General features: G+C 49.3%; 1 long non-coding RNA gene across 1 annotated transcript in view; it reads right to left on the reverse strand.

The window, feature by feature from the left end:
* LOC138261604 (uncharacterized) overlaps positions 1 to 24,695 on the reverse strand; it is a 201,597-nt gene that overhangs the window by 140,060 nt on the left and 36,842 nt on the right. The window contains exon 2 of the long non-coding RNA XR_011199122.1: positions 22,978 to 23,153. This is a non-coding gene — a long non-coding RNA (uncharacterized lncRNA). The remainder of the gene's footprint in view (positions 1 to 22,977; positions 23,154 to 24,695) is intronic.

A 24,695-nucleotide genomic window follows, 5' to 3' on the forward strand; every position in this document is an offset into this window, starting at 1 on the left:
GGGATGTACATAGGCAAACACTAAAAGACGTATGGGACCAACTCGAAAAGTACACAAAGAAGGTGAATTGGTGGTGTTGGTACATAGAGGAGGATAAAGCAGGGCGTATGCTGGCCCAACTAATTCGATCCGAAACTACGCCTCAACCTAAATCTGCAATACGGAACCAGCAGGGACTGGTTGTACATAAGCAACAAGCAATTAAAGAAGCATTTGTAGCTCATCTGCTGAGGGTCGATGCTGAGACTTCAGTGGCTGAGCCTGATACCTCCCACCCTGAGTATCTAGCAGCCTTGCCTCTACAGTGATAGTCACAGCAGGACGGTGAGATCCTGGGTGCCCCCATATCTAAGCAGTACATTCTAGAAGTGATCACTGCCCTGAAAACTGCTAAGCCCCTGACAATGACGGGCTGACTGCTGAATTTTATAAATCTTTCTCAGCTTCCTTAGCTGACAAAGGGGGTCATTACAACCCTGGCGGACGGTGTTAAAGGTGCGGTAATACCGCAAACAGGCCGGCGGAGAAAAAAAGGGAATCATGACCCTGGCGGAAACCGGCAACAAAGACAGCCACTTTAACACTCCGACCGCCATGGCGGTACAGACAAGCAGCGCGGCGGTCACTGCCAACAGGCAGGCGGAAGACAATGTACCGCCCATAGTATCACAACCCGCCAATCCGCCACCTTTTCCGGGGCGGATTCACCGTGGAAAAAAACACGGCGGAAACAGTTTCTGCAATGGGAAAACGCTCACCTGAACACATCCCACGAGGAAGGAGGACACCATGGAGCCGGAATTACAAATCCTACCGGCCCTTGTATTCCTACTCATCTACACAGACCAACGCCGGCGCCGGCGAAGACTACGTGAGGACTGCACCTACGACATAGGGGAGGGGGGAGGCAAAAGTCAGGGGGACACACACGCATCACCCCCACCCTTGCATATTACAACACACACACCAATGCATTTAGAAACATCACAGTAACAACCCACAACCCCCCCGGAAGAATGCAAAGACAAAACAAAATCAGTTCAAACATTGTAATGTATCAATATACATGTCTCAAATATATACAGATATATTATAAAATCATTCAAAAGTATATACATTACGAGAAGTAGTGCAGATATGCACATATCAATGTCCGTGCACCACTAGTCCAAAAATGCATGGGCGAGGCCCACACAAGATACCTGTCCACAAATGGAGAGAACACTGCCGGGGCATCAGAGAGAAATACAACAGGCACCTCAGGGGAAAGGGAAGGGGGGGCACCTCAGCCGGATGAGTGCAAAGCCAGATCCACAACGGGGTTTCATGCCCATTGATGTATCCTGGGGAGTGCAAAGCCACAGTCTCTCAAGTCTCTACAGTGGGCGGTTTGCCCACTGGACCATCCTGGGGAGTGCAAAGCCACAGTCTCTCAAGTCTCTACAGTGGGTGGGTTGCCCACTGGACCATCCTGGGGAGTGCAAAGCCACAGTCTCTCAAGTGGATAACAGTCTCCACTGGTTCTGGAGGGGGACTGGTGCCCAGAGTGCTTCATCCTGTGAAGGACAGACAGAGTGGATGGATCTCTCCACTGGTTCTGGAGGGGGACTGGTGCCCAGACTGGATTAGTCTCACCGTGACAGTTCCTGTCCCGTCACTGTCCCAGCTGCACATGGGATAACGATGCTTGATGTGGCCGTCTTTTCCTTCTTCAGCGGTGCATGCCCTGTTCAGCGGTGCTTTGCCATGGCGGTCTCTGGACTGTTCAGCGGTGCTTTGCCATGGAGGTCTCTGGACTGTTCAGCGGTGCTTTGCCATGGCGGTTCTGGACTGTTCAGCGGTGCTTTGCCATGGCAGTTCTGGACTGTTCAGCGGTGCTTTGCCATGGCGGTTGTGGACTGTTCAGCGGTGCTTTGCCATGGCGGTTGTGGACTGTTCAGCGGTGCTTTGCCATGGCGGTTCTGGACTGTTCAGCGGTGCTTTGTCATGGCGGCTCTGGACTGTTCAGCGGTGCTTTGCCATGGCGGTCTCTGGACTGTTCAGCGGTGCTTTGCCATGGCGGTTCTGGACTGTTCAGCGGTGCTTTGCCATGGCGGTTCTGGACTGTTCAGCGGTGCTTTGCCATGGCGGTCTCTGGACTGGGCATTGGTGTGTGGCATGACGTTCTCTGGACTGGGCATTGGTGTGTGGCATGGCGGTCCCTCATTGCCCAGCGGGGCTGTGGCTGCCGGGGCCCTCCTGTGCTATGACTGTGGCGGTGGTCTCCTGACCAGTGACGATACTTGGGCCCTCCTGGGCACTGACTCCGGCGGTGGTGGTGGTCTCCTGACCAGTGACGATACTTGGGCCCTCCTGGGCACTGACTCCGGTGGTGGTCTCCTGACCAGTGACGACGGTGCTGGCGGTGGCGTCCCGGCCACCGGGAAGGCTGCCTCCCTTCTCCGCTGTGATGCTCACACCAGGCTGTGCAGACTTCTTCTGGCCCTTCCCCACCTTTGGAGGAGTCACAGCTGACTCTGCAATCCCCCTGGGACCTCTGTGAGTTGTTTTGCCTCCAGGAGTCTTCACACGGTCCCGTCGGCCACTTTCCAACTTCAGAGCCTTTACAGGGGGTGGACTGGCAGTGCCTTGGCTCTGTGTCACACTGCCTGCCCTGGTGACCGGTGCACTCCACACACCTTAAACACGCACCACTGGCACTGGAGGCTTTTTGGCTGAGGTGCTACGACGGGACTGATGAATTGGAGGGGTGGGGGTGGGGGCAAAAAGGTCAACTTTGCAGAGGGACAGTTTCTGACGAACACTGGGATGGGTAGCTGGAGGGGGTCTGGGAGTGGAGAAAGAGGAGGTGGTTTAGGAGCTGTCACTTTAGGTGTTTTGGGTGCAGGTACTGGAGGCTGTCGTGAGGTGGATGGATATTGGGTGTGTGGGTGCCCGCGTTTGTGTACTTTGGGAGGGGGCGTCACAGACACACTGGGAGAGGACACAGGGGACGTGTAAATGGGAGTGGAGGTGGTGATTGCAGGTGAGCGGGGTGTGGTGCTGGGTGTTCTGGTGCGAGTCCTGGTGCCTGTAGATGTAGTGCATGCAGGTGAGAGTGTAGACGACACTGGGGGGGAGGAGGGAGACGATGAGGAGGGGGACACAGTGGAGGCAGTGGATGTTGCTGTGTCTGTATGTGTGTGATGCTTGTGTGAGTGCCTGTGGGATGTGTGGTGTCTATGTTTGCCTGAGCTACTTTTGTGTGTTGAGGTGTGTGCATGCTGGTCTGATGGTGTGCTTGGGATGGGCTGGGGTACAGGGGATTGGGTCTGGGTGGAGGAGGTTTGAGGGGGGAGGCTAGACACAGGGACAATGGCTGCCATCAGTGCTGAGGCCAGAGATTGCAGGGTTCGCTGAAGGACAACCTGACCAGAATGAATGCCCTCCAGGAATGCATTACCGTGTTGCAACTCCCTTTCTACACCCTGGATGGCATTCACAATGGTAGACTGCCCAACAGTGAGTGACCTGAGGAGGTCAATGGCCTCCTCACTGAGGGCAGCAGGGGTGACTGGGGCAGGGCCTGAGGTGCCTGGGGCAAAGGTGATGCCCACCCTCCTGGGTGAGCAGGCACAGGGCGAACGCTGAGGGGCTGCTGGGAGGGCGGTGCTGGTAGGGGAGGTGGCGGCTGTACCTGTAGAAGTGGGGCGCACAGATGGTGCCGCCACCACAAGGGAGCTCCCATCGGCGGACGAGTCCGTGTCGCTGGTTGGTGATCCGGTGGCCGACGTGCAGCTCCCCTCGCCCTCCGTCCCACTGGTGAATTCTGAGTCCGTGGTGTGACCCTCCATGGCCATGTGGGATGCAGCTCCCTCGTGCTCCGGTGCCACTGTACCTCCGCCTGATGATGCTGATGCACAAAAGAACAGGGAGAGCACAAAAAGGGGGGGGGAAAGACAGAAGAAAGACAGGTTGAGTGCATGGCATACCGCTACCGTTGGCGGACAATACAGACACAGCAGCCCCCTGCACTACGCCGTGCTCCTCGCCCCTACAGATGCAATTTCTGGGATCTGGCCTACATTGCTATGGTGGACATCTGCACACATGGATGCCACAGGGGCATGTATACCTGTACTTGGCACTCTACTGAGGTGGGGTAGAGTGCCACATAGCCTGCATTACGGAGGGGCCTAGCCTATGTATTTCTGCCTGGCCTAGGTACACCCACAGCCCTCCTCCCTCAGCCAGCCCCTCCACTGCGCGCCAAGTACCCAGAATGAGGTTGTACTCACCCCCTTGTGTCTGCTGTGATGCCCTCAAGCGCCCATCCAACTCCGGGTAGGCCACCGCCTGGATCCGGAACATCAGGGGGGTCATGGTGCGACAGGCACCCCTCCCACGTTGGGAGGTCATCCCCAGCTGAGCCTCTGCCGTCTTCTTGCTCCAGCGGCGGATGTCCTCCCATCTTTTCCGGCAGTGGGTTCCCTGTCTCTGGTGGACCCCCAGGGTCCGGACGTCCTTGGCGATGGCATGCCAAATGTCCTTCTTCTGGTGGGCGCTGACCTACAGGACATGCACAAGGGAAGAAGAGAAGTCATTACCAACTGCACCGTCGATGTGAGTGTCCCCCCTCCCTACCCTAGCCATGTGGCACATTCATTCACATGCATTAATGTTCCCTGAACTCTGCCCCCTTCCCTCTTACAACCAGCCCTCTCCACCCAGGCCTAGCCCATACAACGTTCTACCTGTGTACTAACCTGTTGGTCTGGGGGACCGTAGAGTAGCGTGTACTGGGGGAGGACCCCGTCTACTAGTTTCCCCAACTCCTGAGCAGTGAAGGCAGGGGCCCTTTCCCCAGAAGCAGCAGCCATCGTCGCTTCCAGACCGAGGTCACAGCAGCACTTGCAGTGTAGGTCCTCTCCTGTCGAAGATCAGGTATCTAGTGATTGAACAGATAGAAAATGGCAGTGACTTCCGTGGCGGTGCGTATCATCACCGGCGGCGCACTTGTTCATTGGCTCCTGGGACCCATGGGGTCCAATATTAACCATTGCAGCATTGCGCCACGGTCTACGACCGCCTACCGCAACGGTGTGCAACGGCAACGCAGTTACCCCACAATCCCATTGTCCCAGTTTAGAGGTCAGACAGCTGCCATTTCAGGGGCCCACATGCCTTCATTTACTTCTGCGCCACACATAGCTAGGCCTACACTCAACACACATACAGGAAGGGTTTTGTGTTTGGTGTCGTGTTCTGTGTAACTGTGGGTACATACCTGGAAAAAAGTTGACTCTGTGGTCGCTGTTGTCCTTCCTAGGCACTGTCATTTGGGATAATTGAGAAGATGGCGGAATCCTCTGGAGTACCGACCGCTGGTGGACCTGTTGACAATGGAGGAGCGACATTTAATCGTCACCTACAGGTTTGACCGTGCCTCTATCCAGGAACTATGTACCCAGTTGGAGCCAGACCTGATGTCACCAATCCGCCATCCCACTGGAATCCCCCCTGACGAGCAGGTGCTGTCAGTGCTCCATTTCCTTGCAAGTGGCTCTTTTCAGACAACAGTGGCCATGGCATCAGGGATGTCCCAGACTATGTTTTCCAACGTGCTGTCCAGAGTGTTGTCTGCCCTGCTGAAACACATAAGGAGATACATCATTTTCCCTGAGGTGGAAGATTTGGCTACAGTGAAAGGTGACTTCTATGCCCTTGGACATATCCCCAACATCATAGGTGCTATTGATGGCACCCATGTAGTTCTGGTCCCCCCCCCACAGGAGTGAACAGGTGTACAAGAACCGGAAGAGTTATCATTCCATGAATGTACAGATGGTATGTTTGGCAGACTAGTACATCTCTCAGGTAAATGCTATGTTTCCTGGCTCAGTGCATGACGCCTACATCCTGCGGAATAGCAGCATCCCTGATATGATGGGTCAACTCCAGAGGCACCGTGTGTGGCTATTAGGAGACTCTGGTTACCCCAACCTGTCCTGGCTATTGACCCCAATGAGGAATCCCAGGACCAGGGCAGAGGAACGGTACAATGAGGCCCATGGGCGACTAGGAGGGTGATTGAAGGCACCTTCACCCTCCTGAAGGCCAGGTTCAGGTGCCTCCATATGACAGGTACTTCCCTATTCTACTCACCGAAGAAGGTGTGCCAGATCATCATCGCCTGCTCTATGCTTCACAATCTTGCATTGCGATACCAGGTGCCTTTCTGCAGGAGGATGGTCCAGATGACGGTGTTGTGGCAGCTGTGGAGCCTGTGGAGCCTGTGGACAGTAATGAGGAGGAAGCTGAGGAAGAAGACAACGACAACAGGGAGTCAGTCATACAGCAATATTTCCAGTGAAACACAGGTGAGAACATTTTCATTTTTACCATTACATTCACTGTCACACGTCTTCCTCTATCCTGTGTGTAATTTCATAGGATTATTTGGTAACTGAGTTGTTCCTTTCCATTACGGTTTCACAGGTGTGCTTATCAACGTGTGTTATCTGCATGCATCCTTCAAGGACTTGTGATGTGTGACATAGGTATCCTTTACAACTAGAAATGTATTTTGACACTGTCATTGATAATACATTTTACCAAATCATAGACTGACTCAACATTGTTTTGTGGTTCAAGGGTGTTTATTTAAGTGCTCAAAAATGGAGGGGGGTTGTAAAATGGTGAGGGGCGATGGAGGAATGTCCATGGCAGAGTCCAGTCTATTAGTCTCACAGGTGCACTGCCCATATGGGCATAGGAAGTGGAGCTGGGGCAGTTTAAGTATGGATAGGGTAACAAAGTGGGACAGTGGGAGGACAATCAGGGTGGTCTCATTTCCTGGCGGGGGTCTTGCCATCTTGCTCTCTCCTGTTCCTGGATCTCAGGGACCGCTTGCGTGGTGGTTGTCCGTCTGCAGGGGGTGGGGTGCTGGTGTGGTGGTCCTGTGGCGGGGCGTCCTGTCCACTAGCGCCGGCGGAGGTGGTGGGCAGTTCATCGTCCATGCTAGTGTCAGGGGCCCCTTGGAGTGCCACGGTGTCCCTCAAGGTCTGCTGCATGTCCTTCAGCACCCCTACGATGGTGCCCAAGGCGGAGCTGATGGTCCTGAGCTCCTCCCTGAACCCCAAATACTGGTCCTCCTGCATGCGCTGGGTCTCCTGAAACTTGGCCAGGACCGTCGCCATTGTCTCCTGGGAGTGGAGGTATGCTCCCATGATGGAGGAGAAGGCCTCGTGGAGAGTGGGTTCCTTTGGCCTGTCCGCCCCCTGTCGCACAGCAGCCCTCCCAGTTCCCCTATGTTCCTGTGCCTCCGTCCCCTGGACCGTGTGCCCACTACCACTGCCCCCAGGTCCCTGTTGTTGTTGGGGTGGTGGGTTATCCTGGGTTCCCTGTAGTGGTGGACACACAGCTGATTGACCTGTCCTGAGTACGGAGGTTTGGGCCCGCTGGGTGGGTGCTGTGCTGGTGTTACCAGAGGGTGGAAGGTCAGTGTTGGGCTGTGCCTGTGCAAGGGGAACCGACTGTCCCGCGGCCCACGATGGTCCAGGCTGGTCATCAGGATCCAGTAGGGCAGAGCTGCTATTGTCACTGTAGGCCTCTTCTGTGGGTGGAGTGGAGTTGTCTGGACCCTCTGGTGTGGTGACGGTCCTTCGTGATCCTGCAGGGGCATAAGAGCATGATTATTGCATGTGTGTGTGTCATGGTGTGCAATGGGTGGGTGTGCGTGTACCCCAGTGCAAGCATTCATGTGTGGGGGCTTGTGTGATGATGGTTAGGGGTTGTTATGGGTATGTGCAGTGAGCATGCTTTAGTGATGGGTGTCCATGCTTAGTTGTGTCATGCAGGGCTTGGTGTTGGGATGTGTGGTTTGTGCTCTTAGTACATTAGTGAGGAGTTTGGGTGATAGGGGAGGGGTGAGTGTGGTGGTGTGTGATAGCATGCAGGTAGGGTGGGGGATCTGATAGTTAAGATTTGACTTACCAGTGTCCATTCCTCCACCGACTCCTCCGAGGCCCTCTGGATGCATGATGGTCAAGACTTGCTCCTCCCATGTTGTTAGTTGTGGGGGAGGAGGTGGGCACCTTCCCCCGTAGGTCGTTCCACCTCTTCCTGATGTCGTCCCGATTTCTTGGATGCTGTACCACAGCGTTGGCCCTGTCCACGATTCTGCGCCATAGCTCCATCTTCCTGGCTATGGATGTGTGCTGCACCTGTGAGCCAAATAGCTGTGGTTCTACCCATAGGATTTCCTCCACCATGACCCGGAGCTCCTCCTCGGAAAAGCGGGGGTGTCTTTGGCGTGACATGGGGTGGTGTGTGTGATGTGTGGGGCGGTGTCAGTGTTGATGTGTGTGGTGATGTGTAGTGGTGTGTGGTGTTTTGTGCGTGGATGTTGTGTGGGTGATGGTGTTGTGTGCCTCTGTGTGGTGGGATTGTCTATTCTGTGCTGTCTCTCTGGCCTTCGTGACTAATTTTTGGTCGTAGGTGTTTGTGGGTGATGTGGGTGTGTGTTTTATATTGTGTTGGGTGTGTGGGAGTGGTGTTTGTATGTGTATCAGGTGTGTGTATTTGGAATTGTCCAATGTGGCGGTGTTTTAGAGATGTGTGTGTATTTTGAGTGCGGCGGTGTGTACCGCCAATGGAATACCGTGGTTGAAAGACCGCAGCATGGATTCGTGGGTCGTAATAGCATGGGCGTGTTTCTGTTGGCGTGGAGGTTTCGTTTTCGCCAGTTTAACACTGACCTTTGGTGTGGCGGACTTGTGTGGGTGTCTGGATTTCGGCAGATTCCGAGATGTGTGTCATAATAGCTGTGGCGGAATTCCGCGGCCGCGGCGGTGTATTGGCGGTCTTCTGCACGGCGGTAAGCGGCTTTTACCGCCAATGTTGTAATGACCCCCAAAATGTTGCCAGTATATGCTGAGGCCCTGAAAACCGGATGCCTCCCCAATTGCCCACTGGATAGGGATCCCCTGGGCATACAGACCTCTCTCTATGCTAAACATGGACGAGAAAATCCTTAGTCACATTGTGGCGCGGAGACTGCTCCTATATCTTCTGCATCTAATACATGTGGATCAATCAGGATTTATCCTACCAAGAAAAACACTGTGAACCCTGTCGCATCTTGCCCATGCCCTACATGCACCTGAACTGCAGGAAATCCCTTACACCCTGGTGTTTTAAGATGTAGAACAGGCAACTGACTCGGTGCAACGGGAATATACATTGAATATTTTGAATTTTTAATGATTAATGAATTTAAAATGCAAGCAAAAATGAGAGAAATGCACTTCTCTGTTATACTTAATGAAATGCATTCCCAAAGTGTTTTTCATTTAGAATGAGATGTATTATTCATAATAATGAACTGTTAGTAATGTTGAATTCATAAGTTTGCATATTATATATGTTCTATTAAAACACATTAATTAAATGTAATGCCATTATTTTTGCCTTAGCATAAGTGAGGCCTGCAGAGCTTGCATTTTGTGATTGTGTTAGAAATGCTGATTCATTTCCTAATGTGAACTTTCTTTTAGGTTACGTTCCTATTCCTAATGTGAACTTTCTTTTAGGTTACGTTCCCATGCGAAGATTCAATTTTGGCAATAGACCCCATTGTTTAGACATAGAAAGAGTGTATCTTTCACCCTTGAGAAAGAACATTATGGAACATGGACTGACATTGTATTCAATTGTTTCAAACGTGTGGAGGCACATAGATGGAAGATGCTCCCATGGATCGCTTGAGAAAGAATGCAGGTATTTCAACTTGGAATTGTGTAATTGATTATTATTGGATGATGTCCATTTAATGCGACATGAACTGTTACCTTTAGGGAATCAGAATGTTTTATGACATTTGATATTACCGAGCTCAGCTGGCCTTTGGTTGGTTCCCAGAAGCTGCACTGATGCTTACAGATGCTTTGCTGATGAAGACTCCCTGAATGCTGTGCCCTTTGGAGTTGTATCTTCCTCTTTGCCTTTGCCCTTTGAGATGTCCCTTTGAGACTTGGAAATCTCTTTTCCTCCCCTTCAGAAGACTCTAGATCAAGCTTCCCCTTTTTATTTATCTTTTGCCTATCTTAGTTAGTATCAGAAATAAAAAAGAGGGAAGGGGAGGATTTGTTTGGTTCAGTGTACACCCTCCCGAAACCAGAGTTAATAAAATAAAATACACAGTTCTGATAATATTGACTCCATTCAACCAATTAGGTGCGGAGACACACGTCAACACATACTTTATTTAGAACAATTACCTTCACTCACCCGTGGGTGACATGCTTCATCATTGGGCATTGCTCCTCATCAGGCTGGCACTGCAATGCCTGACGGGCCCCACAATACGTCCCTTTGCCAGGGATCTTTTGATCGTTTTTGCCAGAAATGGTGTAGTGAAAAAAAAGAGGACTGGGTGGTGTTAGATTAAAAATTATTATAGGTACCAAAAATAAAATCTTCAATTACTGTATAGGTTGAAACCTGTGTCAAGATTAAAAACAAATGGAGGGGACATATCAGGTGTGATGGCCTAATTCCCCACAAGTGCATAAGTATCCACTTCTCTCCATACCAAGATGGAGGAAAAATACTAGTGTTGGGTGTAACTACTTGTCTACCCTCCAAATATTCTGGTCAACATGTTTTTTGTCCTAACCGTCCGTACGGATCAATCATCGATACACCTAAAATCAAGATACAAGTTACTTACTTATCACACTTTACATCCATTAATTGGGAGTCCAAAAGTCAGAGATCTTTCAAATCTATAACAACCTCAGCATGTTCTTGAACTGAATCATAATAAATTAAAGATAGAAATTGTTACCTCTTGTAATGCTTGTATATCAGACACACAATAAAGGTGGAAGCTACTGTTTTCTCCTACATGCTTATATATTGAATGATCTCCCCCGATGCATTATGACTAATTGAATACCCAACATTTAATTGAGAATGTACCGTTGGGCATAGTAATCTACTGTACTTCGACCCGGTTGAAACTAAATTGGATAATTCCTACTGGAAAGCCTAACTTAGTTAACAAAAAAGGCATTTTGATAATCTGGCTAATTTTGACCACGATGGATAATGGAATAACTTAAAAGACTCATTTACCTGAAATCTCATTTTTCAGCAATCTTGGCGCTAGGGTAGTAGTATCCATGTGCTCCCAAGGGCCCTGTATCAAGGAGGGTAAGAAACTTCTCAACACTCAATGTTAGATGCACACTGGCATGCCTCCACTTTATCTCTTTGGTATCACACGGAGTTTGGCTTCACAATTCATGCCACTCACTAGGTGCTTGTGAACACTATGGCCCTCATTACGAGGCTGGCGGTCATGAGACCGCCAGCCTCGCTGTGGTGGTCCATCTGCTGCGGAGCCGGTGGTAAGGACCGCCACATTAAGAGTTGTGGGGCTTGGCAGACACCAAGCCTCCACAACTTTACCTGGCTCCCTGGTGCAGTCCCACCACCCCAGCCGGCGGTGAGCACCTCCAACCACGCAGCAGACCTCAGTCTGCCTGCCAGATTACGAGGCTGTAAACCACCAGGCTTTCTGTGGTGGTCACCCCACCACGAAAACCCTGGCAGTCATGCACCCGGTGACAGGAATCTCCATTCCTGTTGCCGGCACACACATGTACATGTGTCCCCACACATGCACCCATCCCCCCACTCGTCCACACACTCCCAAACACCCCTACCCCTTCACGCACGTATGCATTCACATACACACTCATTCAGCATACGCATACATCCATACAGACACCCCCACTCACTCACAAACATTCACCCTGACACCCCAACTCACTCGCAAACATGCATTCAGACACCCCCACTTACTCGCATTCATCCACAGACACCCCCATATACACATACATTCACATTCACTCGCATACACGCACGCACCCACACACACAGACACCCTCCCCTTCCCCCCATTCCGACACCCACTTACCTTCTCCGTCGAGGAGGACGTCTGGAAGAAGATGGTTCCTGATGGTCTTGCATCGCCAGCACCACCACGCCAGCAGGTCTCCGCCAAGCCGTATTAAGGCTTGTAATATGGCAGGTGGAGTCCTGCTGCTGTGGCTGTGCTGGCAATAGTTTGGAGACACCAGTGGATGGGGTCCTCCCCCAGTACACACAACTGCACGGTCCTCCAGACAAACAGGTGAGTACACTGTGAGCATGCCGAATGGGCAATGCCTGCTTTGAGTGGTGTGGCTGGAAGAAACATGGGGGGGCTGAGGCCTACACGGATGCTGAGTGTATGAGCGCATGGCATGGGTGGGAACTGGTGGGCAATGAGTATGACGGTCCGGCCTGGTGAGTAATGTTCTTGCCCCATGTACCATTCCTCTAGGTCAGCGCCCGCCAGAAGAAGGCTATTTGGCATGCCATTGCCAAGGACGTCCGAACCCTGGGGGTCTACCACAGACGGAGCACCCACTGCCGTAAAAGATGGGAGGACCTGCGCAGCTGGAGCAAGAAGACGGCGGAGGTCCAGCTGGGGATGGACTCCCAGCGGGGAAGGGGTGCCCACCGCACCATGACCCCCCTGATGTTCCGGATCCTGGCGGTGGCCTATCCAGAGTTGGATGGGCTCTTGAGAGCATCACAGCAGCCACAAGGGGGTGAGTACACTCTCATTCAGCTGATTCTGCGCGCATTACGAGGTGTCTGGGTGGGGAAGGTGGGCAGTGGGTTCCCCTAGGCCAGGGCGATCTTGGTAATCAATATCCCTTGTGAGGCAGGCTATGTAGCACCCCAACCCCACTAGTAGTAAGAGCCATCTACACCTAGTCAGGCTCCTGGGACCTCTAGGTGTGCAGCAATTGGGGTTAGGCCTCGTACCCCATGGTCATGTGAAAAATCTAGGAACTGTAAGTGCATGGCGTAGTGCAGAGGGCTGCTCACTGTCTATTGTGTCTGCCAATGGTAGTGGTGTTGCATGCACTGAACATGTCTTTCTTCTGTCTCCCCCCCCCTTTTTGTGGTCTCCGTGATCTTGTGCGCAATAGCATCATCAGGTAGAGGAGCATTGGCACTGGAGCAGGTGGGAGCGGCATCCCACTTGGCCCTGGATGGTGAAGCAATGGAGTCTGAAGCCACCAGTGGGACGGAGGGCGAGGGGAGCTCCACGACGGGGACAGGAGCAGAGACCAGCGACAGCAACTCCTCCTCTGATAGGAGCTTACCTGCAGTGGCAGCCACCTCTGCGCCCCCGCATCAACAGGTACAGCCACCACCCCCCTACCAGCACCGCCCTCCCAGCAGCCCCTCAGCGTGTGTCCTGTGCCCGCTCACCCAGGAGGGTGGGCATCTCCTTCGCCCCAGGCACCTCAGGCCCTGCCTCAGTCAGCCCTGCTGCCCTCAGTGAGGAGGCTATTGACCTCCTGAAATCCCTCACTGTTGGGCATTCTACCATTGGGAATGCCATCCAGGGTTTTGAGAGGCATTTGCAACAAACAAATGCATACCTGGAGGGCATTCATTCTGGCCAGGCGGCCCAACAGAGAGCATTTCAGGCTCTGGCCTCAGCACTGATGGCAGACATTGTCCCTGTGTCCAGCCTCCCCCCTCCAAACTCCTCCACCCAGACCCAGTCCCCTGTACCTCAGCCTATCCCAAGCACACCATCAGACCAGCATGCACACACATCAACACACAAGAGTGGCTCAGGCAAACATAAGCACTACACATCCCACAGGCACTCACACAAGCACCATACCCATGCAAACATACCAACATCCACTTCCTCCACTGTGTCCCCCTCGTCCACGTCTCCCTCCTCCCTCCCAGTCTCGTCTCCACTCACACCTGCATGCACAACATCCTCAGCCACTACCTCCATCACCAGCACGTCCATCACCACACACCGCTCACGTGCAATCACCACCCCACTACCATTCACACATCCCCAGCGTCCTCTTCCAGTGTGTCAGTCAGCCCTCCTCCCAAAGTACACAAACGCAGGCACACACCCACCCAACAGCCATCCACCTCACAACAGCCTCCAGCCCATGCACCTTCACCCAAATTCAGCAGATGTACACCTCCTACAACCACTACCTCTTCCTCTACTCCCAAGCCCCCTCCATCTACCCGTCCCAGTGTGTCTAAAAAACTTTTCCTGGCTAACATTGACCTCTTCCCTACACCTCCCCCGTCCTTCACCTAGGGCCAGGCTTTCCAGGTTCCAGCCCAGCACCTCAGCCCCCACTTTCCCAGGAACAGTGGTGCCAGCAACTGTGGGGTCATGGAGTGCGCCACCCATCAGGGCTGTCAGTGTTCCACGTAGTGAGGGCAAGGACATTTCGCCACCTGCCAAGGTGAAAAAGGTGCCCACACCCCGGAGGGAGAAGCCGAAACTACCAACGACCAAGGGCTCAGCGAAAACGAAAGGGGATAGTGGCAAGACAACTGCAGCACCATCAAAGGTGGGGAAGGGCCAAATACAGAAGGGCAGGTCAGAATAGGGCATGGTGGCACCGACTGAGGGACCAGTGTCACACCTTCTGTCCACGTCCACGCCAACCTGTACGGCGGCGAACACCACTAGCTGCACCGCCACCTGCACCGCCACCTGCACCGACTCCGGCACGTCTACAGCCACTGCGACAGTCCCCAGCCTCTTCCCCGGTGGGCAGCTGTCCGAGGCTGCAGGAGACATCCTGCTTTCTCCCTCAGCAGGTGCTGACCCATGCACCGCCGCCAACCCCGCTGCCAGAACCGCTGCCACAGACCCCACCGCCAGCACCGCCACCACAGACACCTCTGCAAGCACTGCCAGCGGCCCCGCGACATCCTTGGACAGTGGCACCACCGCTGACATGCCTACCATCCCCAGTGGTCAGTTCTCCGAGGCTGGAGGAGAGTTCCAGGACCCTGGGCAGCTTCCATGAAGCATTATTGTCATCACTGTTGGCACCTGCAGGTGGAAGGCGAAGCCCCAGCAGTGTGGGATATGTCGCTGCCTCCATGGCGTCTCATGCTACCTGTACCTCGCCAATGTCGTGCCACGCACACCCAAGTGAGTGAATTGTACCTGCCACACTGCATGTGAAGCACTCTGAGCACAAGGCCCCCTCCAAAACCAGTGGAGAAATATATCCACTACCTCAGCCCTTGGCAGGATGAAGCACTCTTGACTCCATGCCCCCTCCAGAACCAGTGGAGAAATACATCCACTACCTCAGTCCTTGGCAGGATGAAGCACTCTGGGCACCATGCCGCCTCCAGAACCAGTGGAGAAATACATCCACTACCTCAGTCCTTGGCAGGATGAAGCACTCTGGGCACCTTGCCCCCTCCAGAACCAGTGGAGACTGTTATCCACTTGAGAGACTGGCTTTGCACTCCCCAGGATAATGCTGTGGGCAACCCACCCACTTGAGAGACTTGAGAGACTGTGGCTTTGCACTCCCCGGATAATGCAGTGGGCAAACCACCCACTTGAGAGACTGGCGGCTTTGCACTACCCAGGATAAAGCAGTGGGCAACCCACCCGCTTGAGAGACTTGAGAGACTGTGGCTTAGCATGCCCCAGGATAATGCAGTGGCAAACCACCCACTTGAGAGACTTAAGAGACTGTGGATTTGCACTCCCCAAGATAAAGCAGTGGGCAACCCACCCACTTGAGAGACTTGAGAGACTGTGGCTTTGCACTCCCCAGGATAATGCAGTGGGCAAACCACCCACTTGAGACACTTGAGAGACTGTGGCTTTGCACTCCCCAGGATAATGCAGTGAGCAAACCACCCACTTGAGAGACTGTGGCTTTGCACTCCCCAGGATAATGCAGTGGGCAAACCACCCACTTGAGACACTTGAGAGACTGTGGCTTTGCACTCCCCAGGATAATGCAGTGAGCAAACCACCCACTTGAGAGACTGTGGCTTTGCACTCCCCAGGATAATGCAGTAGGCAACCCACCCACTTGAGGGACTTGAGAGACTGTGGCTTTCCACTCCCCAGGATAATGCAGTGGGCAAACCACCCACTGGAGAGACTTGAGAGACTGTGTCTTTGCACTCCCCAGGATACAGCAATGGGCATGGAGCCCCCTCGTGCAGCAGGGGCATTGTGCGTTCATCTGGCTGAGGTGGCCCCCTCCCCCTGAGGTGCCTGTTTCATTTTGATCTGATGCCCCTGCAGTGTTCTCTCTGTTTCCAGTCAGATATCTAGTGTGGGCTTCGCCCATGCATTTGGGGCCGAGTGGTCCACGGACAATGATTGGTGCACTATCCGGACTTGTGTAGTTGGTGCACATAATTGTATATACTGGATTTTGAACTTTGATAATGAGATTTCACATGATTACATTCGTTCAAATCATTTCCTTTTGTCCTTGTGTTCGTCCAGGGGGTGGGGGAGTTTATGTGTAATGTTGCTGCATGTATTTGTGTGTATGGTGTTGTGGGTGAGGGTGGGGGTGTTTTTTTTTTCGTGTTGCATGTGTGTGTCACTCTCTTTTTCCTCCCCTCTCTCCTGTGTTGTAGGTGAAGTACTCATCGTGGTCGTCGCCGCTGTCTATGGTGCTCCTGATAGAAGAAAAGGAAGACCAGCATCAGCAGTATCTGCAATTCAGGCTCCATGGTGTCCTGGTTCCTCGTGGGGTGTGGAGAGGTAAGTGCTTTCCCTTCTGTGTACTGTTTCCGCCGTGTTTTTGTTTGCGTTGGTTCCGCCCCGGAAAAGGTGGCGGATAGCCGTCTTGAAAGACAGTGGGTGGTACTTTGTCTTCCGCCTGTCTGTTGGCGGTTACCGCCGCGGTGTTTCTTGCTACCGCCGTGGCGGTCGGAGTGCTAAAGTGGCTGTCTATGTTGGCGGTTTCCGCCATGGTCGTGATTCCATTTTTTTTTTCCGCCGGACTGCTTACGGTATTACTGCTGCTTTAACACCAACCACCAGGGTTGTAATGAGGGCCATAGTCATTTTTAATCTCACACCACCTAGTCCTCTTTTTTAACCACACCCGTTCTGGCAATAACTATCAAAATATCTCCGGCACAGAGCCCTTTGTGGGGCCCAGCAGGCATTGCAGTGCCGGCCTGACGAGGAGCAGTGCCCAATGATGAAGCATGTCACCCATGGGTGAGTGAGGGCAATATGTGTTGACCTGTGACTCCGCACCTAATTGGTTGAGTGGAATCAATATAATTGGAACAGTGTACTTTATATTATTTTGTATCTTAGTAACCTTCATTCTGAGATTATCTTTTCCAACTTATTTTTGCCCTTTTTGTGCTTTTTGTCTTTTGCCTGCATTGGTTTCACCCCACACATGTATTTCCCTGATTTGGTTAGCTATAGGGTTTTTCATTGTTCCGCTAAATTAGGACTCTGCTAAATTGAACTGATTGATAATTACTGACCCTGAGCAACACATTAGTTTTGAATCACAGATATTTCTTTTGATAATTTCTATTGTTCTTCTTGAATGTTTAGTTTTGTTAATGGTAGTTCAACTAAATGAATTTCATCATCTTGGACAACCCTTGGTGATCATGTACTTTTATAATTTGGCATTGCGAATAGTCTACGTGACTTTAAGCTTGTGTTTGTAATAAACTCCTTAACTTTACTTTTGACTGGAGTTTTCCTTCCCTTGGAACGTTGGTCATGGTGTTTAAATTAATTGGGCTTGTACTGAAATTGTGTTAGCGGTTCTACCACAACACTTACTGGGTCCAATGATCCATCCACCTCGATGAGCATTGATTCCTGCAAAGAATGAAAATGCTTGGCAGAGCTGTTTGGTGTCCTGAGGCACAGTAAGAACAGAGTGCCAGAGGATGTGCAGCCTTTTGTTTACTTCTTGCAAGATGGAGGAATCCGTGGTCTCATTTCAGCTTGAGCTCTCACGGAAAAGCAAAGAATAACAGGAACATGAAGCAGGCAGAAATTACAGTGTTTGCCTATCCATTTGAAGACAGTGAGTCGTCAAAAATGGGAGTAGTATTTCTTTTCCACTCTACTCTGCTGCCAAGCCCAATATGCCCCCAACTCACCCACCAACATCTACCCGTGATAAACCATGTTAACATCCTTGATACTTTTAGCTCTATTTCTGTACATAAGGATAGCCAACCCTGTCTTGCTTTTTAATTTTCTGGTGCCCAAATGACATGAGATCAATTCCCTCAAAGGTTTAGAGAGTCACCATCCATTTTTTCTCATGCCCTAAAAAGTGATCCAGATGCTCTTATCTTCCCGGAATGGTCTACTCTGGTTCTATATGTAGATGACTTGTTGCTCGCATCTGCCTCCCTAGATCAGTGCAAGGTTGCTTTACATTATCTTCTCAATTATGTGGCTAGAAAAGAGCACAATGCTTTGAGAGAAAAAACAAAATGTTACCTTGCCTGTAGTTGATATCTAGATCACAACATCTCAGCTAGGGAGCACCTCTTCTGCCAATCATAAAAAAAAAATCTGTAAATTACTACACCCAGTTACTGACTCTCGGGTAAGCACTTTCTTGTGGGTAGTGATATATAAGAGACAATGAATTTGTTTTCTTAGTGAAACCCATGCAGGAGTATATACATCAAAATCCTGTATATAATTTTGCAAGATCAGAGAGGTCAAAAAAGCCTATGGTATATTATTATTTTTCCCTTGATTCTGTTGCTACAGGCCTCCCTCCTGGTTTATGATCTGTGACTGCAACATCTCTTCTTGTTGCAGCCCTTTGGGTCTACCTACAAAGAAGCTGTATCTCACTCTGTAGCCACCCTCTTCCTCACCACTTAAAGTCAACATTTGTCCACTGCCAGATTGTCCTGGTATGAGATCCTCTTGCTGTCTGCACCCCACATCACTTTGTTACGCTTCACAGCTTTAACCCTAGCTTCCATACTACTCACTGCTAAAGACACAGGTCCACAAGATTATCTAATCTTCATTGAATGTTTATCCAAGCCTTGAATCAATTTCTTTGTGGCACCGGTGCTCAACAGTGAGCTCATATACTACGTTGATGGGTCATGTGTCTGAAATGTCATTGGTACCTTGGTAGTGGGATAGGCTACATGTACATTGGTTGAAGTGATTGAAAGTTGTAATCCACAAAAAGGTGAGTATTGTTCAGGTAGCTGAACTAATTGCTCTTGCTTGCACCTGCGTGCTTGCGTCACAAAGAACTGCTGTCATATTCCATGATTTTAAACACACCTTTAATGTGGCCCATGATTTTGGCCTCTTGTGGATGCAGCTGGGTTTCCTGATGTCGATCAGATCCATCCTTAGGGATTACATTTATGTGAAAGGATTACTAGGTACACTTCTGTTACCCACTAAAATTGAAACTTTAAATGAGTTGCTCAGTAGTCTACAGAGGCTGCGGTGTCTCATGGAAATGGACTTACTAATAAGGCAGTCAAGAAAGTAAGGCTCAGGTTTACTAGCTCTCTGTGTCTGGTTTGCATCGCTTTAATGACACATATTTAGTGCAAAGTGTTAAAGCTGGATTTACTATCTAACATATATCAGATTTTGCACTGGATAGTATCCAAAGGTTAACCAAAGCTGTGCTATGCACTACTTTGTGTTATGTTGCATCAAGGGGGGGTTTATGGGTGGTGCACATCATTCCTACCCAACCATCCATGGGTTCTGATGCAAATCTCTATCTACAAACATTGATGGACAGGGATTTGCACCAAAATCTTAGGCTTCCTCGAGGCAGGTGTAACAACGAGAAATATTGTACAGCACACATGCAAAGTGGGAAAAGCCTTAAAGCATAGTTTCTGAACTTCCAGTAGGAAACCTATGCTTCAGAGAATACAAATACCCTTGCACTCCAGCACAAGAGGTGCATCCGAAGGTATGCCGAGGTTGGGGGAGAGAAAAAAAATCACCATATCTTGGCAGATATGGCAAAATATTTTCTCTCTCTTTGAAGCAAGGCAACTTTGGTGCTGTGTTGCCTTGCACCAAAGAATATTAAATCTGCTCCCTGGTGTGTCTTCAAACCGGAAGTAAATTTGTACGTAGCTCAAACCAATGACTTTCCCATTCATACTCTTAAAAATGTGTCTGTCTTACAGGAACAGCCATCCAAGGTTGAACACCACCATTGTTCAGAATTGTAAAAAGAACCCTAAAGGTGTGTGGAGGGACAGCACCAGGAGAGTGGACACCCTGAAATTCCATCTCCCCAACCACATGTTTGTAACATGGTCATGCTAACGTCAAAAGGGATGGTACGATTCAAACCCCAGATACCCATGGGTGTGCTTCGTTCTTTTCATCTGTCGCCCATAAGGACTGTTATTCCTGTGCCACTTGTCAAGCCCACAATATCAAATAAGAGATGAAGTCCATCACATGGTGCTGGCCCTCTTCCTTCGGGGCGCTTTTTCCACTGACAGATGGATTTCACCCAGATGCTTAAGTGCTTCTTCTGTATCTATATACTTATGATTGTGTGTATGTTTTCAGGTTGGACTGAAGAAGTGTATCAGAGTGCAAGGGCTGAAGATGTAAGTGACCACAATTTGAAAGATTTAATACTCAGATTTGGGATCCCTCTACAACTTTCTGGAGACAAGGGAACTCACTTTGGGCCTGATTACAACTTTGGAGGAGGTGTTAATCCGTCCCAAAAGTGACGGTAAAGTGACGGATATACCACCAGCCGTATTACGAGTTCCATAGGATATAATGGACTCGTAATACGGCTGGTGGTATATCCGTCACTTTACCGTCACTTTTGGGACGGATTAACACCTCCTCCAAAGTTGTAATCAGGCCCTTTGTTTCTTCAGTAGTACAGGAACTATTTAAGGCTTTGAGGAATAAACAACCATGCATATCACCTAGAGTCTTTAAGGCAAGGTGGAAATACACAATAGCATCCAGAAAAATAAAATAGCTAGGATCTGCACTTGTACCAAAGGCCAATGTAATTAAACAGTGGTGCAGCTTTGGCGTCTTTCGGTTAATTGTATATTTGCTGCATTAGCCATATAATCCATCATCAGCCACAAAATCTGCTGATGTTAACAAAAAACTTGTTTCTTGCTCAAACAGTTCAAAAGTTAGTAAAAGAATGCAGCAACACATGTTGCAGTGCAGTGGATAGCCTTTTGCAAAGAGTGTATGGTCAGATTTTTGTTGCACATTGCTATATTTGGGTGTTAAAACTGTACTAATGTGATGCAACCAATGCCCACACAGTATTAAAAGTGTAAAAATGAAAAGATATTTAAGTAATACTATCACAAAATGTGCTGCATTATGCCATATCATTTCCATTTTCTTGCCACATAATTTACTCAACCCTGCTGTGTAATTTAGCCCTTCCCTCTCACATAATTCCAGTGGCTCTGCTTATACCAGTCTCAAGTGGCTGGGGGCACTAAGGGGGTGATTCTGACCGCGGCGGACGTCGGTCGCCGCCCGCCAAGCGGTTCCCGCGGAAAGACCGCTCCGCGGTCAAAAGACCGCGGCGGTCATTCTGGCTTTCCCACTGGGCCGGCGGGCGACCGCCGAAAGTCCGCCCGCCAGCCCAGCGGGAAACACCCTTCCCACGAGGACGCCGGCTCAGAATGCCATGGAGGATTCTCAAGGGCAGCGGGAAACCGCTGACTTTCTGTTTCTGGCCGCGGCTGAACCGCCGCGGTCAGAATGCCCAGCGGTGCACCGCCAGCCTGTTGGTGGTGCTACCGCCGACCTCCGCCATGGCGGTAATTACCGCCAAGGTCAGAATGACCCCCTAAGTTTGGTACTCTGATCATCTCAAGCCATATCTCCCAGAAAACCAGCCTTAGCCCGTAGGAAATAATCATAGGCCATCCCATCCTACTCCCTTTTAACCCTCCTGTGTCACAAGCCCTGCCTTACTTGAATTTGAATTACTATGTAGTTTTCTAATACTGCAAACAGCTCATTTTGTAGTTCTGGCGCTTCGGTTCCTGTATGTCTGACTGAAACGTGCGATGACCTGCAGTCCGGAGACTTTGCCCCTGTGTGCAGCCGATTTGCAGGGTGAAACAAAAAACAAAAACAAAAAACTGACAACATAGTGAAAAGGTGGCTCCCATATCGGATTATTTTTGAAATCGTCACAATTCACACCTTATTAAGTAAGTCCCTTTACACCACAGTCCTCTCAGATTTCAACTTCTTGCACTTGCACCTGGCCTCCTCCAACTCCTTAATCGTGTCATACACCTTCAATCAGATGTCCCACAATTTGACCCTCCACTGATGGAAGGCATTTAGCACTCATCACACAGATAAAACCGCTTACTATAGGGGTTAGTATAACACTAAGGCCACCTCTTCTCAACTCACCAAGCAACTAAACAATCTATGAAAACCATTTGCCAATCGCTATAAACACCAAGTTAACTCCCTCCTGTGACCTGGGCCTTCAAGAATGTTTCACACGTGATGTTTGAAACAAAACTATTAATTTGGTTACTTTTATCATGCACACATGTGCAGCATTGTTGTATATTCAACATGTAGCAGACTCTGCCTTCCTTCACTAACACATCTAAAGCTAACCTATTTTGCATAACGAAAGAGCGCAGAGCCATTAGTTCTTTGTCAATGGTTAAGGCTCCAGCACTATTAGTAAACAACTGATGCATTTAGGTGGATAGCTGTCTAATTTTCATATTATTGAAAACGACTCGACCTGAAGGGATCTTGGTACCAAATAAGACTCCCAACACTTGATAAAAGCTATGTTTTTTGCTTCACAATTGTATCATCCCTCCCACTAACATAGTCAACATGATAAACATGGTGGGATACTAAACCTACACAGCAACTACCCAGCAAATTACAAAGGAATATGAAATAGTATATCCTACCACAAATATAATAATAATAAATCCCCTTCACAATGGGCTCTGATCCAGTCACATCATATTATTTGCCACATAACTTTCTTTACACTCACTCCAGCCTACTACTTCCGCTGTTTCATTCAGTTTCTTTTCACGTACCGAAACATTTGCTCCTTCTGTGCCTGGTCAAGAGTGTATCTTGAGTGCACTCTTGAATGTTTAACCTTTCTTTTTTCCTTTTTAACTCAAGCTCTCGCTCCTCCTCTTACGTTTCACAGACTCTCACCTTCTGTTCATTGTGTTCTTCAGAGAACTCCTTGTCCTCACTATTCCACCTGTGTGTAAATTGGTGGACAACAATGTTAGTTTGGTTAATTTGTGTAATGTTTGCAATGTTTCTAGACATGGTCCCCATGCTTTTGCTGCTTCTTAAATAAGAATACAGGTCTATCACAATAGGCGCCATTCCCAAATAAACATCTTAAATTGAAAGGTATAATTCAAGATAATCCTATTGATAAAATAGGTTTATGAACACACAGTTTTACAAAGAGTAGGTGAGGGGAAGGTGATAATATGTTACCTCCTCAGCAGTAAAGGCAGGCAAAAATGTGCAAATCTCACAATTATGTACTTTCATGAATTTTGAACATTTATGTAACAACCTAAAGTAGACATTTCCTCTAAAATTACCTACTGAATTATTTCTATGCAGCAACTTGTTTTCTAGTTTCTTCTTAAACCTAAAAACCTCTGATTAATTTGTATGTTATGTGAGGCGTGTCCAACTAAGGTGCTAAATCCTATTTGTAAGTCAACTATTAATATTAATATCCTAACCACCAAAATTATTTTGTAAGATTATGCAACACATTTTCTTGCTGTTAGCCATGTTTTACTACATGAAAGGATATAAATAAAAAGCAAATATCTAACTAATTTTATGTTGCCAAATCAAAAAAACAGTACAGTCAGTTCATGTGTTCAGTGCCTTTCAAGAAGGAAACCATCTTTTCTTGGACCGGACATTCTGAGTACAAAACAGAATAGAATTTAGCTCGAGGTTTTAGAAATCCCAGATCAATATTCCATCAGGAAATTATTCAGAGATAATTGTTTCAAATTTTGTCAATTCAATAATCATAGAGAGCCTGACAAATAATGATTTTTTCATCTGACTTTTCTGATTTCTGGATATCAACAGACCTGACCATTTCAGAAAAGCATACTTTCTATTAGGCACTCTTACAGCCCAATTTAGATCATGGAGGACAACCCATTGTACCGCCACAGTAACAGAGTAAATTACTCTCTTGCCCTGGTGAAGGGATTGTCTGTCAGATATATAAGTGACTACCAAGCTGTCAATGCATTTTTTCATTTGGGGCAGGGCTCCATCAGCAGAGCCTTACACCAAACAGTTCTGTTTTTTTATTTATTTTCAATTAGGAAATCCTGACACAGGATTTTCTTTTTGAAAATAAAAAAATAATGCCCCCTCACTATGGAAGTCCTCTCACATGGCAAAAAGGGTAATATTTCTTTCTGACCGTCCGTCACCTCCAGGGTTTCCCTCACGGTGACAGACACAAAAAAAAATGGCTATATATCCATCCATCCTAACTGGGTGGACAAACAGATAGCAATTCTCTGATGACCCTTAATCTGTCAGGCCATTGGAGGGGTCTAACCGTGGCAGAGACCAAGTAGTCGCCACCATGTTTACACCAATGGTCCGCTCACATGTAAACTGGACTGGCAGATCATTATCTTGGCAGTAAGGATACACTGTCACCGTCAATAAATAAATAGGGCTCTAAGTCTCCTTGATCTTTTGGGACCTTTGGTTGTTCATTATTACTGTCCTTTTGATCTAC

This window comes from Pleurodeles waltl, chromosome 10, assembly GCF_031143425.1.
Source record: "Pleurodeles waltl isolate 20211129_DDA chromosome 10, aPleWal1.hap1.20221129, whole genome shotgun sequence".
NCBI lineage: Eukaryota > Metazoa > Chordata > Amphibia > Caudata > Salamandridae > Pleurodeles > Pleurodeles waltl.